Consider the following 14,808-nt stretch of genomic DNA (forward strand, 5'->3'; position numbering starts at 1 on the left):
TATTTAAAGTTAGTTGTTGAAAAAAATAACTGGAAAACTATAAGCAAAATTTCAAATGCTCATAGCTCAAAAACAGGTTTTTTGACATTGGCCCTTTTAGAACCAAGCCACAGATTTATTGATTCCATATCCGATTTGATATTATAAATCCTAAGTTTTCTACTTATTGACCACTTCTAGTAATACACTTTCCAACCACCACCTTTCTTTTTTCCTTTGATGTTTTTTTTAATACCCTTCGTACCTATATATTGAAAGAGTTTACTAAAGGCAGATTTGGCAAATCCGTCCGTCGGTTCTACTGGACCGATTTGCTTCATTGTTGTTTGATTCCCTAGGGAATTACCTGCCGGTGAACCATGGGACATTGATAGGTCTCTAAATTCAGCCAAGTTTGGGTAATCATAAAATCAAGTCATTAAATAATCACTCCAATAATTGCAGGCGAAGGCTTACCCTATCCCGCAATACATTCTGTATTTAGCAGGTTGCTAAGCGACTAATACTTTCATATTCCGGTATAAGATTTTCATCCTTAGTGATGTCATTGCATGCAGCCATGTTTGATTACTCTCTGTCAAGCCAGAGAGTATACACTTCCTCTGATCACGGAAAAATACTATCCCCTGCTAGATACTTTTTGATTATCTAACCTTTCCCAGGTTCCAAATATATTCAACAGATGGCAGAGCGTTCCTAATGCTGCTAAGAGAAAAAAGTCTACGTACAAACAGACTTCATCATGGCATACGCCTTAGACATTTTCTATCCAAGGATAACATAGCTACACTAGAAAGAGTGAAGGCCGTATATTTAAAAAAAGTTCTCTGGCTGCCAAAAACGCTCCTTCGAGACTAATCTATTAGCTAAAAAAACGACCGTTCTATATAGAAGAATTGTCATTGCCTCCTACGACGGAATACCAAGCTTTACATCAAGAACTGCAGGATAAAAATGAAAATATATGGATAGAATTTTGCCGAGCAGACGACATGATGACGTAAGAATTGATAGATTTGAACTATAAACTGCGGCAAACCATAATGCGCTTCTTATTAAATGTTCATAAAACCATTGAAATGAAATGAAATGAAATGTCGTATGGCTTTTAGTGCCGGGATATCCCAGGACGGGTTCGGCTCGCCCGTAGGCGACCTGCACGTCGTGATGAGGATGAAATGATGATGAAGACAACACATACACCCAGCCCCCGTGCCATTGGAATTAACCAATTAAGGTTAAAATCCCCGACCCGGCCGGGAATCGAACCCGGGACCCTCTGAACCGAAGGCCAGTACGCTGACCATTCAGCCAACGAGTGAGGTAAACAGTATAACTACGACAGGCATATCGAGAGGATTTTTCTGACCTACTTACAAAGAATGCTACGGAGCAGCGCGGGTCTTCTAGTTGCTTTCTTAATATAGATTTTAAAATACCGTTTTCTGCAATATTCAGCAGTGTTCTTGATATTGCTTTGCATACCGACTGATGTTAGAGAAAAAAGAAGGATGTTGCCTGCTAAAACCAGGTCAGGAATTATTTTATTGTTCAGGCATGGGCTTGTCCTGTCATTCTTTCCTTCAGTACCCAAGACGTAATTAATAAAGAGCATGGACAGTATTGGTGATCATTCACATGCGTGCTTAAGCACAATATTTGAATGTACCTCACTTATCTATAAGTATTCCGGTATCGTTTGTTTTTACATTCGATCATAGTATTTGTAGATGTAATAGTGTTCTGCATACATACAGATAGAAATGAATAAAGAATAAAACATAAAATATATTTTTAATATTCAAAACCTAGACATTTATTTATGATCGAACAAGTACCATACTAATAGACAATTATTATTTACCCAAACAGGTTTACAATACGCAAATAGTTAAAGACATCTGTAGTGTATAAACGGACCTAATTTTCGCACTTCGAAGTTATACTTATCACTGATTTATTGCAATTATGACCACAGCAAAGTACATTCCGGCTATTGATAAGGCTGACTGTGTGTCGCTTTTGAGCAAGTAGGACCTCCGAGGAAAACGTATTCTACATTCATATGCCTTGTGTACAGTATAGTCGATCAGAAACGGGCAAAGTCCTTGGACAAAAAGGAATGTGAAGGGAATTTAAAATATTTTCTCTAAAAATAATCGGATGCAATATGATCTTATTAGGAGGCTAAATGTTATTAACCGTCGAGAAGAATTAGGGTTTCAAAGGTTACGAGAATTTGTTATCCAGTTTGAAATCATCAGCCTTTTTATTCTTTCTGGACCTTATCTTAGATAAAATGTATTATTATTATTATTATTATTATTATTATTATTATTATTATTATTATTATTATTATTATTATTATTATTATTATTATTATTTTCTATTTTTAGTCTGTAAATTACATTTATAGGATTGACTTGGCTCGATATGGGTGGAAAAGGGGAAAGTAGTTTTTACTCCTCAATAAAAAAAGGAGAAGGAACAGAATTGAATTCTATTCGTTTTTGTTACTTTTCTTCATTTATTTCTCTATCTCTTTGGTTGCGTGGAAGGGTAATAATATCGGCACCCCACTGCGAGTGCTACATATTCAAATCTTCACAATTTTTCTATTCTTGGTTAAAGAAGGGGGAATAATTTCTCCTTTCCTTGACTTCCTTCGTCAAAATATTTTTTTGTCAGTTCGTTGTTCATTTTCTTTTGGGTGGGTGTTTTCAATCTATGCTTTTAATTAAAAAATATCTTGGAAATATATTTGCTGGCAGCTGAAAAGATTGCCATTCCTAATTAAGCAGGTGAATTTCTTTGTCAGCGCTGTTGTGGCTGTTTCATTCTGCCTTAGTACTGATATCAATTTCATGTTGTATTTCTTTCTTTTCAGGTAAGATTGGATGTACGACTTCCACGGACTAGCAGAGTCTTCGTAGAAGTCACGCTTAACAATAAGTAAGTGCCTATTATCGTGAAGTATACTTTTAAATATATGTTAATATCTTTATGATATACTGGCTTCCACGCTTCGTGATTAATTTCTCCTGCGTTTGTAAACAGAATGACATATATCATGACTTGAGGAAAGGAAATACTGTCGAAACCGGTTATTATGACTCAGAAGGGATGACCAAATAACAGTCGTTATAGGAGTTAGTCGCACAATCCGATCTTTTTTTTCTTTATTGAAAAAATGTCATATCTGTAAGTTTTAGGCTGCCCACTTACAATGATTTCTTCTTCTATTATATATAATTTCGTTCCAAATCTTTCTGTTAATATGTATTACCGAGTAAGTTGAGGTCGTTAAGTTAAGGGTCGTGTAGCTGTGAGATTTCATTGGGGAGATGGTGGGTTCAAATCGCACCGTCGTCACTTCTGAAATCGATTTTCCGAGGTTTCCCATGTTCACACTAGGAAAATGCTGGGGATGTACCTTCATTAAAATCACGGCCAGCGGCGAGGATAGGAATTATGCCGGCTGTCGAAGCCTATCGCACTCCTCTGGAGCAATGATTAATGACTGACAGATGAAATTATATGATGCTGAAAAGTGTCGCTCCAACTCCGAATTTTCAGCACAAATCTCACATGGAGTGACCGAGATTTGAATCACGGAACCTAGTGGTGAGAGGCCGGCGCACTGCTGCCTGAGCCTCGGAAGCTTTATTATTATTATTATTATTATTATTATTATTATTATTATTATTATTATTATTATTATTATTATTATTATTATTATTATTATTATTATTATTATTATTATAAGTTCATCTGGTACAGCTTTTGGAACAGTAAACCACACAAATATCTCCTTTTACATGTCGGTGTCCCGGGGACACTTGAGGGTAAGAAATGACATTATTTTAACGACATTTTAAACAAATCTTCCAGCCTAAAGTGCGACGATTCTTACTTTTATAAAAATTACAGCTTATATTATTCTCTTCATTCAAGTAGAAAACATAAATGTGAAATGTTTCAGGATGAATTTTCCTTCATGCTTTACCTCGTGAGTACTTTGTTCGGCAGCACTGTGGAATGTCAATTACTCTAATGACACTGGACTGCCTGTTTTATCTTGTTGATTGAAAGGACAGTAACGAAAACCGAGGGTTATCAATATAACCACAGTTACATAGTCGGGGAATTTAGTGGCGAGTAATTTATATTAAGCATGTTGAATGATCAGAATTATGATGTGAGCTCCGGCCATTAGCATATCATACACAAATGGGAGCAAACGACTTCACCCGACTGGACGTGGAGCGGATAAACAATGATGATATCAAACTCAATGATCTCTTCACTCCTTCCTGAAAACTGTTTTTTGTTGATTGCCGAATTACAAAGTTAGAAATAAAATACCTTCAGTACATCAACATGACTCGGAGAGCTAATTGTGGCGGTGATGGTGAGTATTATTGTTTTGTTTTAAGGGAAATACACCAAGAAAATAATTTCCTCTTGTCACTAATAAGAAGGGAGAAAGGAAGGGGCCCAGTCCTTCTAAGACTGAAGGTATCGGCATAACTTAGGAGAGAGCGATGAAGGACGTGAAGCTAAAAGACTCATTAGGCCTCACAGGCCTAAATCTAATAACATCGGGGTAGGGAGGAAGCACGAGTTGACCAAGGGACTCGGAAAATGAAGTGAGGATCCTGTTATAGGCCCTGAAGTTGTCACTCATTGTCCCAAGATGAAAAGAACTGGAGATTTCCGTTTCAGTTTCCTCTCACCGGGCGAGTTGGCCGTGCGCGTAGAGGCGCGCGGCTGTGAGCTTGCATCCGGGAGATAGTAGGTTCGAATCCCACTATCGGCAGCCCTGAAAATGGTTTTCCGTGGTTTCCCATTTTCACACCAGGCAAATGCTGGGGCTGTACCTTAATTAAGGCCACGGCCGCTTCCTTCCAACTCCTAGGCCTTTCCTATCCCATCGTCGCCATAAGACCTATCTGTGTCGGTGCGACGTAAAACCCCTAGCAAAAAAAAAAAAAAAAAAGTTTCCTCTTACGACAGAGCTTGTGACGAAATCCCCAGTGGAAGACATTTGATTACATGTCACTCAAATAATTTGGCCAAGTAATTTATAAGGATGAAACAAGTAAATATAAACAGATATTTGAGGCTAGATGGTAGGGCGGAAGAAAGGGACGTCCTCGGATGGAGCTGAAAGAGACGGTCATAGAATTTGCGAAGTACTGAGGAAAAGACCTCAACAATGGAAAACAACGTGCATAGGACAGGAGAAGAAGAAGAAAAAAATATAACTGCCTATTACAAAAACCCTTCACTTCGGGAACTTAAGGACATTGCCTCCCTGTTAATTATTGATATCCTGTTCTAAGATTGTTGTATTGTTACTTCCCAGGCCGGTAGTGTAGGGATAGTGTGTCTGCCTGTTACTTGTGGACTGTGCGTTCGATTACTGGCTCATTCAAGGTTTCAGTATGTTTTTTTTTTTGCTATGGGCTTTACGTCGCACCGACACAGATAGGTCTTATGGCGACGATGGGATAGGAAAGGCCTAGAAGTTGGAAGGAAGCGGCCGTGGCCTTAATTAAGGTACAGCCCCAGCATTTGCCTGGTGTGAAAATGGGAAACCACGGAAAACCATTTTCAGGGCTGCCGATAGTGGGATGCGAACCTACTATCTCCCGGATGCAAGCTCACAGCCGCGCGCCTCTACGCGCACGGCCAACTCGCCCGGTGTTTCAGTATTAGCTGAGTGCTGGGACGGCGTTCACTCAACTTCATGATACCAGCTGAAGAGCTGTCGAATATGAGACGGAGGGGACACAGCCAAGAGAGCCAAGCAATGGACATTGTCCACATTGATGACTTCAATATCTGAACACTATCTGGCCGGGTATCAGTCTTATTGGTAGACGAGGATACTTAATGGGTGGTATGCGTCACGGGCATAAAAAAAGTAATTTTTGCTTGGAACACAATATCCAACTGCTCTGTGTACTTTATATGCCCTGCGATGTTTTTCTTAAAATCTGTGTGTCTGTTTACTATTATCTGGTGCTTGAGGAGGGTAGGTATCGTACGAGGTCTGTGAATTAACTTGCTGACAGTGGAAGCTATGTTAAAATTCTTATTCTTGTTCTTCTCCTCCTTTTCCTTGCTTTCCCACACCATGGTTGATGTGAGTGTAAATTGTGTCACACATATGGCTTTGACCCTACTTCACGTTCGGATTTCCTTCCTGACGCCAACCGTATGTGGAGAGATGAATTCACTATTGTATGTTTCTATTGTGGTTAGTAGTGTCGTTTGGTGAGTTATGTGTATATGGAAAGCCTTTTAAGGCAAACTCCCTGTAAAATATATAAATATGTGTATATAATTGTCTCTAGATGTTGTTCAATTATGACAATTATTTTAAAGATATTCATTTAATTTCATTTAATTTATTTATTTATTGATTTATTTATTTAAGGTGTATTTGATGTGTATATTGTTTTATTGAATCATCTACAATTGGGCAAATAACCTGTTGATGATGAATAAATCTGTCTAATACTCTGTCCGCTAGTCACAAAACGTAACCTCTATATAACACTAATCAGAGAGAAAAATGGAAGGGATCCGACACTTCGAAAAATGAAGGTATCGGCCAAAGAAAGACAAGGGCCACGAAGGGCGTGAAAATGAAAGACTCCCTAGCCCTCGCAAACCTAATAGCGTCGGGGTCGGAAAAGAACAAGAGTTGACCAAGAGAGGTCGGATAGGATAGATGAAAGTGAGGAGCCTGGCACAAGTAAGTGGAAGAAATGCCAGGACTCAGCTGAGGGCCCCGTGGTCGCCAACCCACGCTCCAAAGTTCAGATCCCCTGAGGCCCCTTTTAGTCGCCTCCTACGACAGGCAGGGGATACCGTGGGTGTTATTCTACCGCCCCCACCCACAGGGGGTCCTCTGGATGGTTATAATTCACTTCTTTCACATTTTTGCAGTGACGTCATGGAAGCGAAAAGAGCGTGTTGGTTTCACACGAAGGACACAAGTTAGATTACCCGTTAGAAAGTCCGAATATATACAGTGGCATGACCCTGATTTCTACTCGGCTGGGAATTGGAATTAGTGTTGATTACGTTGGGTATATGAAACGAGTCATGTAGGTTTAAACTTGCATTCAGGAGATGGTGGGATCGAAACTCACTGTCAGTTTCCCTGCGGATGGCTTTCTGTGATTTCTCACTTTCCTATCATAAACGTCACACCGTACTTTAATTAAGATCACGGCTAGTGAGTTTCCACTTCTAACTCCTTCTTATTCCACGGTCACTGAGAACCTATATCGATGGCTTTCTTTTAAAACCTCGTATGTCCAAATGTTCTTCCTAGCCATTATATTGATTAACAATGGTCACGCCTCCCAGCCGTATATTTATATGCAGTCCATCAGAATAATATTCGCTGTGTTCATTTTCCTATGCTAATGGGTAAAGGAAAATGGATCTTACCGTACCGTACACACTCCTATAGTATAATGTATTTAAGGTTCATTTTCCTTTACACGTCAGCATAGGAAAATGACCATAACGAAAATTATTCTGATGGACTGCATATAAATATGTGATTGGGAGGCGTGGCCAGTCTTAAGCAATATAACGGATAGGAAGAGCATTGGGACTTTCGAGGTTTTAAAAGAAAGCCATCGATATGCGTTACCCATAACAAATAGGAATTAACTATCAAATCAGTTTCTGATGTGGCTGGGCATACAGCTATCCATTGTGCATGTGCAACTTCAAGTAATTCATAGTTTATTATATGTACATTATATAGCTTGGAAATTTACACAATTTTAGAAGGAGTGTGTTATAATTAATTATATATTATTATTCACAAGGGATATTTCAAGTGTTTTAAGTGTTGGGTATTGATATTCTCACTTTGAAGTTTCTCGCGTTAATAATGAATTATCAGAGAGTAAGTAATCAGTAATCCTTGTTTATAACAGTGTAAATTTAAACAATTTTTGTTTACCTTATTTATTTACTTACAGTGTATTTTAGAAAGGTTTTCGAAATGTAGTTCAATTTGATGTACGGAACAGTATTCTAAGTAGCGTAAAATTCAGTATATCTTACCATGGTTTTGAGTACTCAAAATCATCCAGTCTTAACAATTGTTAAGTGCCCTCTGCTCAAAAGGTAACATGTTCAAACTCGATTGATATCGATGACATTTGAGGGTTTTTCTTTAATACGACAGTTCCGTGTATCTAGGCATTGACCAGTAAAATTAACCTCATTTTATTGAAGCGCTTTGCTCAGTCTCTCGAATCACTATAGAGAGAGTACTTCTCTATCTTCATCCATTTTGAAGAGTTCGCTTGCCTGTTCATATTTTGATATTGTCCGGCCACGAAATTCGTTTTCGAATCTTCCAATGTCTCCCTTCAATATCTTTTTTTACGGTCTATCGGAGAAGATGATATTTGTTACCTCACGAAATAAATGCGCGTGATAAAATATTTTGCCAATTTTGCCAATTTTAGTAAAAAATAAAGATGACGAAAACCTAATCACCAAAATAACTTTCTTTTAAAATAAATTAAGTTTTTTTTCTGTAGTCATTAGGCAATTGATACACGGCTCATATAATGTGCCCAAATCTACTTTAAGAGATACTGATGAAAAACATTACATTACTAAATGATCCAATTAAATAATTTTGTCTAATATAGTTACTTTGCAGAAGGAACTAGGGGCATCATGAACACAGCCCCGTGTACTCAGTTCGTATGTTTTCTAAACCTGTCCCAGCTTGCGTGAATGATTATATCGTCGCTTCACCGGTAAAACGTTGTATCCCACAATACTCTTCCTATCCATTATTCTCCTTAAGACTGGTCACGCCTCCCAGCCACATATGGATACGCAGTCCATCAGAACAATGTCCGTTGTGTTCGTTTTCCTATGTCGACGAGTAAACGAAAATGAACCGTACATGCATTATACACCAGGAGTGCGTAAATACGTAATGCAAACGTACATTCCTATAGTACGGTATTGTAAGGTTCATTTTCCTTTACACATGGGCATACAAAGATGAACACAACAAAATTTGTTCTGATGGACTGCATATCCATACGTGGCTGGGAGGCGTGACCAGTCTTAAGGAGAATAATTGATAGGAAGAGCTTTGTGGAATACAACCTCTTACCGGTCGAGCGACGATATGTTACTCATTGGTACTACAGCCCATAAGGTAGGCACAAGTCATCTGAAGTGGAAATGAGAAACAACAGAAAATCATTTCTAGGATTTAAGTCCGTACCCCTTTTCAGTATAGCTCCTGAGGCTGAGTGCAAACCGTTTCAAACCACTCTTACATTCGTAACATAAATTATATTCGGACCTGAGCAAACCTGGCGTGAAATTGTTATACTAACCGTTAGACCGAACACAGCGGAGGACATTTGGGATAATGTCTAGACGGTAGAGATAAATGGTTTGTGTTACCTTACTTTCATAAATTCATTAACAAGACATTGCGGTTGCATCCGTTGTGTTTGTTGAAATCCTAAGTTGGATGCGGTGATGTCCATGACCTCTTACACATTTGTAACACAAGGGAAGCCCCACCCTGTACTTTTTAGTCGGTTTAGCCTCTCACCCACGCTTATCAGATCCATGTTAACATCCCCCTAGTGTCTTGTTAACTGTCGCCAACTTTACCAATATTTCCTCTCCTCGTTTTCACTTCAACTTCCTCATCTCCCACCCCATCCCTTGGTAAAGTTTCCAGGCGATGATTTTGTATTTAGGACACATCGTAAACTGAAGGAAAGGGTATACACTGGGAGCGGACACGAACGGCGAGAAACTTTTCTCGACAGCCATGGCTGGCCCGCGTACCGCATAAGAACAGAAGCACGCAATATGACTAATATTTTTCGCCAAATTATCTTAAAAGAATTTCAAACGATAATCGACTTATACCATGGCTCTCCCTGTGAGTCAGTGACTTTCTATAACCTTGCTGATGAAGTTTATCAAAAAATAATTCGAGCGGGCTGTGTCAGGCTCACGGTCGCAAGTTTTGACGTAGAATACGCATCGCGAGATAGATATTGTCGAAGTAAGATATCTAGTTAGTAATCTTCTTCTTCCAGGTTTTCCTGTCGTTATGCAGGGTTGCTGTGTTTGATAATGTTTCTCCACTTCTTCTCTATTCAAGTAGATTATTCTCCTTCTGGTCTTCCGAGATTAGTTCCCTTCATATTCTGGGTCTCTCCCTCTTTAGTTTACCGTTAGTCTCCATCTTCATCACCGTCTTCCCCACATTACCCTCCTTCCTTCTTGTGACATGTTCAAACCATCCCAAACATGCCTCTTGAATTCTACCTGCTACTTCTGCAAATGTTTCTGTCGCTCTGGCGTGTTCGTTTCGGACACGATCCATTCTGGTCACTCAACATATCCATCTTAACATATTTATTTCTTCCACTCTCAATTCTATTGATTTCTTCTTTATTCAAAACGCAAGGTTTCGATGCCATACATCATTGCTGGCTCCACCACTGTCTTACACACTGTTCCTTTTATGCCTGGCTGGCACCCTTCTGTCATAGAGTACCCCTGTTGTCTCCTTCCAGTTCTGCCATCCTGAATAGTAAGTCCCAATTCTACTTTCCTTCCAAGACTAACCCGAAGTATCTCGCTCTCTTCATGCCTTCACTATTTACAGTACAGGTTTTCCCAGTTGACTTCTCCCCCAACATGAAGACTCAGATATTCTGTTTTCGTTCTGCTGATCTTTAAGCTCTCTCTTCCAGTGTAGAGTTCCACTGCTTCAGTTTACTAATAAATCCTTCCTTAGTCTCTGAACACATTACCACGCCATATGCAAGCATAATATTCCATGGTGCATCTTCCGTCACCTTCTCTGTCATCACATCCATTAATATATTAATGGAACTAAAGCAGATCTCTGGAGCAATCCGACTTTTATTTCGAAATCCCCTGTTTCTCCTATATTACCGTGGAAGCTTGCTTTCATAATGTCCGTACATTATCTGGAATATTGAGGCCATGGGCACCTTAATAGGAAGTTTGTGAAGAATAACTTGACGTGAATTTCTTTTCTTAATTGTTAGAATTGCTTCATCCACTTAAACAATCCATCAACATTCATTTCATGTTAATGTTTAGACTAGGGTTAGAGCAGAAACTTAAAGAACCGGGCGAGTTGGCTGTGCAGGTTGGGCCGTGTAGCTGTTAGTCTGGAATCGGGAGATGATAGGTTCGAATGCCACTGTCGGCATGGTTTCCCATTTTTACACCTGGTAAATAATTGGGATATACCTCAATTACCACGATACACTCCTTGTTCTTTCCCTCTGTCACAATAAGACCTCTCCTAGCCGGTGTGTGCAAACCTAATAGGTACAAGAAGAAACTAAGTGCAGGAACTGCGTCAAAGCTACGCCTATAGGCCTCCTGGGCGAAGAATACCTTGTGAGGGTGTTAGAAACAAGTGAATGCGTGGAGCTCAGGTGTGGATACTTTTTGTATTATTTATTTATTTATTTATTTATTTATTTATTTATTTATTTATTTATTTAAATTTAATTTTTGGCTTGACCCTCCCCTTGAGAAATTTATGGACTCATCAAACTATTTCTAGTGTCCATCGACTCGATAACATCTTCCCGAGAATCTATCATAAGGGGGTGGACGAGCGTATTACTCGTACTCGGTTATGGCTCTCCTACGATCAGACTTGCACATTTTGTACTTGTCCTATTCCCTTGGACCTTCTGAACCTTCTTTTCTTACTAAGATATTGGCACATGTAGAACATTTTCAGAAAACTCTCAACAGCTTCTCCTTCACGCAGCTAGTCAAGTTTCCTAACAGATATTATTACAGATGCCGGTCCCGTGGTGTAGGGCTAGCGTGCTTGCATCATATCCAGAGACCCCAGGTACAATTCCCGGCCACGTCAACGAGTTTTGCCTGAATCTGAGGGCTGGTTCGAGGTCCGATCAACCAACGTGGTTACAATTGTAGAGCTATCTGACGGTGAGATAGAAATCTAGAAATCCAAGAATAACGGTCAAGAGAATTCGTAGTTCTCTTCACATGATACCTCTTAATCTGCAGGCCCTCGGGCTGATCAGTGGTGGCTTGGTAGGTCATTGCTCTTCGGGGCTGTTGTGCCATGGTGTTTGGTTAGGATTGGATTATTAGAGATATCGAACGACACTTCTTTGTACGTGCTAGCAAGTCGCAATCCGGAGTTATAGAGTTACTTCTCGCTCCAAGCATCGATTATTTTTTTAAAGGGTTGTTCTGCCCGAAGGCAGGTCCGAACCTCCGCAGAGGTGTTCCTGAGCCGGAGTTTACGTGCGGTAGGGTGGCCAGTTCCTTTCCGCTCCTCCATTCCCTTACCCCCCACCAACAGCGCGTTGCAACCCATCCAACTCCTGACCACGCCCAATGTTGCTTAACTTCGGAGATCTCACGGGATCCGGTGTTTCAACACGGCTACGGCCGTTGGCGCATCGATTATACTGCAGGATTATTGATGCGCGTGTCGCTAATTAATGACCTATTTGAACTTAAAAGCTAATTGGGGAGAGGCTGTTGACATTCCTCTTTTCACACCAGGTGTTATAATTTCGCTAGCTATTGTAATTTTGAAAGTAGCGAAAAACGTCTGGTAAATATTTTGGGACATGCAGAATTTTACCTTTGGATCCCAGCACAGGAAATAAATGATAAATTCTACGTCAAAAAGTAGAAACATGTCTAAGAAAGAATACCTATGAGTTTTATGGATTTAATATACCGGGTAGCCCACCCGCCCTTATTAGGCTATTTATTTTTATGAAACCCGACCAACATTAAATGTGTCCTTAAGGTGTATATCCTCTGCATTCTGCCTGTGTGTAAATGTGCCATGGAACTAGCAGAGGAAAACGACTAAACATAATATACCCGCCCAGACCTACGGACCTTTATATAAACATGCCATATGTTGTTCCCTGAAACAAAACACGTACACATAATATGATCGAATTAATAGTTTATAATAATAATAATAATAATGCTATTTGTTTTACGTCCCATTAACTACTCTTTTACGGTTTTCGGAGACGCCGAGGTGCCGGAATTTAGTCTCGCAGGAGTTCTTTTACGTGCCAGTAAATCTACCGACACGACACTGACGTAGTTGAGCACCTTCAAATACCACTGGACTGAGCCAGGATCAATCCTGCCACATTGGGGTCAGAAGGCCAGCGCCTCAACCGTCTGAGCCACTCAGCCCGGCAATTAATAGTTTATGCCACTTGATCTGTAATATTAGATCGTTTAATGAACGCTGTAAACCACGTTTGAAAACTTTGTACAGGATATTAACCTTCGTGATGGAAGGGTCGTAGGTTTAATACTAGACTGTTAGTGAGTATCATAAACGTTGTCTTTATGGCTGAGTCGGTAATGTTCCGGTCGCCTGATGTAGTATGCGAGTATCGTTTATGTAGTGGTTCAAGTCCGAACATACACAATTTTCTTGACCGGTAGGTCGTGCACCATTGTAACGGGGACATAATGTTTATTCAATCCTACCAGGTCAAATCACTTCACTTATTCATTCAGTCACGATGTATTCCAGAGACGCGTGCGCTGGTATGCTGCAAATTAACGAGAAACGAGGCAGAACGCATTCGAGTTGCAACACCAGTATTGAGAGCAGTTTCCTGACAGAAGACTACAGACTATAAACACGTTCCAAAACCTAGAACGACGATTGTGGTCAAGTGGGACAGTAAGAGATGCTTCTATAAAGTCTGGTCCAAATGAGGAATCTGTTTTGGACGCTGCCCGGATTAATCATCATATTAGCACATGACAGACCAACATCAGCCGTTCTTCTGTAATGCGAATTTTGCATAAGAGTACATTTTTTCCGTACCATCTGCAGTTACACCAGCAGCTCTAAGAACGTGATTTCGATATTCGAGCAACATTTTGTAAATGGGCATTATGCAATGGGACCAATGATGCAGTCTTCTCGTCAATAGATCTGTTTTAAAATAAATCACGATTTCATGATAATGACACTGTGAATCGACAAACTATGCACTACTGGAGCATGGATAATCTCGATTGTGTAAGACAGGACGCATTTCAAGTGCAGCGGGGAATAAATGTCTGTTGTGGAATCTTGGGTGACTACTCAATCGGACCATACTTATTCGACGGATATCTAAAGGGGGCACGCTACCTTAATTTTCTTCAAAATGAAGCTGCCTCTGCTCGACTGATTACGAATGTGGTTTCAACACGACAGGACGCCGGCCCTCCGCACAAATCAGTAGTCGTCCGGAACCATCTTCAGATTTCATATCCTAACAATTCCTCGGCCCGCAAAACCACCCAAGCTTATGCAATTTGACTTGACTTCTTCCCGTGGGGTCACTTAAAAAGTAAGTGTATGCATAGGAGCCTAAAAAATTTGGTGACCTTCGGCAACTGGTAACCGAGGCATATCAAGTTGTTACACATCACGTGCTACAAAGACCTAGACTACCTTTTTCAACGTCATGCTGAAATCTGTATAAACCAAGATGGTCAAATTTTCTAGCAATTGCTGCGCTGAATATGCCGGATACCCTGCTTCTTTCCTACAGACCATCATGTCATAGTCCAACCCGGATACGTAATATCCAATAAAATGGTTCTTTTCAGGACCAAACAAAAATTCAATCGTTGTTACATGGAAGATCACTACTACGCCGTCGTTGACTGTTGTAGGTGGGGGGAAAGTGGGGTATATTGGAC

The sequence above is a fragment of the Anabrus simplex genome, chromosome 1 (genome assembly GCF_040414725.1).
Source record: "Anabrus simplex isolate iqAnaSimp1 chromosome 1, ASM4041472v1, whole genome shotgun sequence".
NCBI classification, from domain to species: Eukaryota; Metazoa; Arthropoda; class Insecta; order Orthoptera; family Tettigoniidae; genus Anabrus; species Anabrus simplex.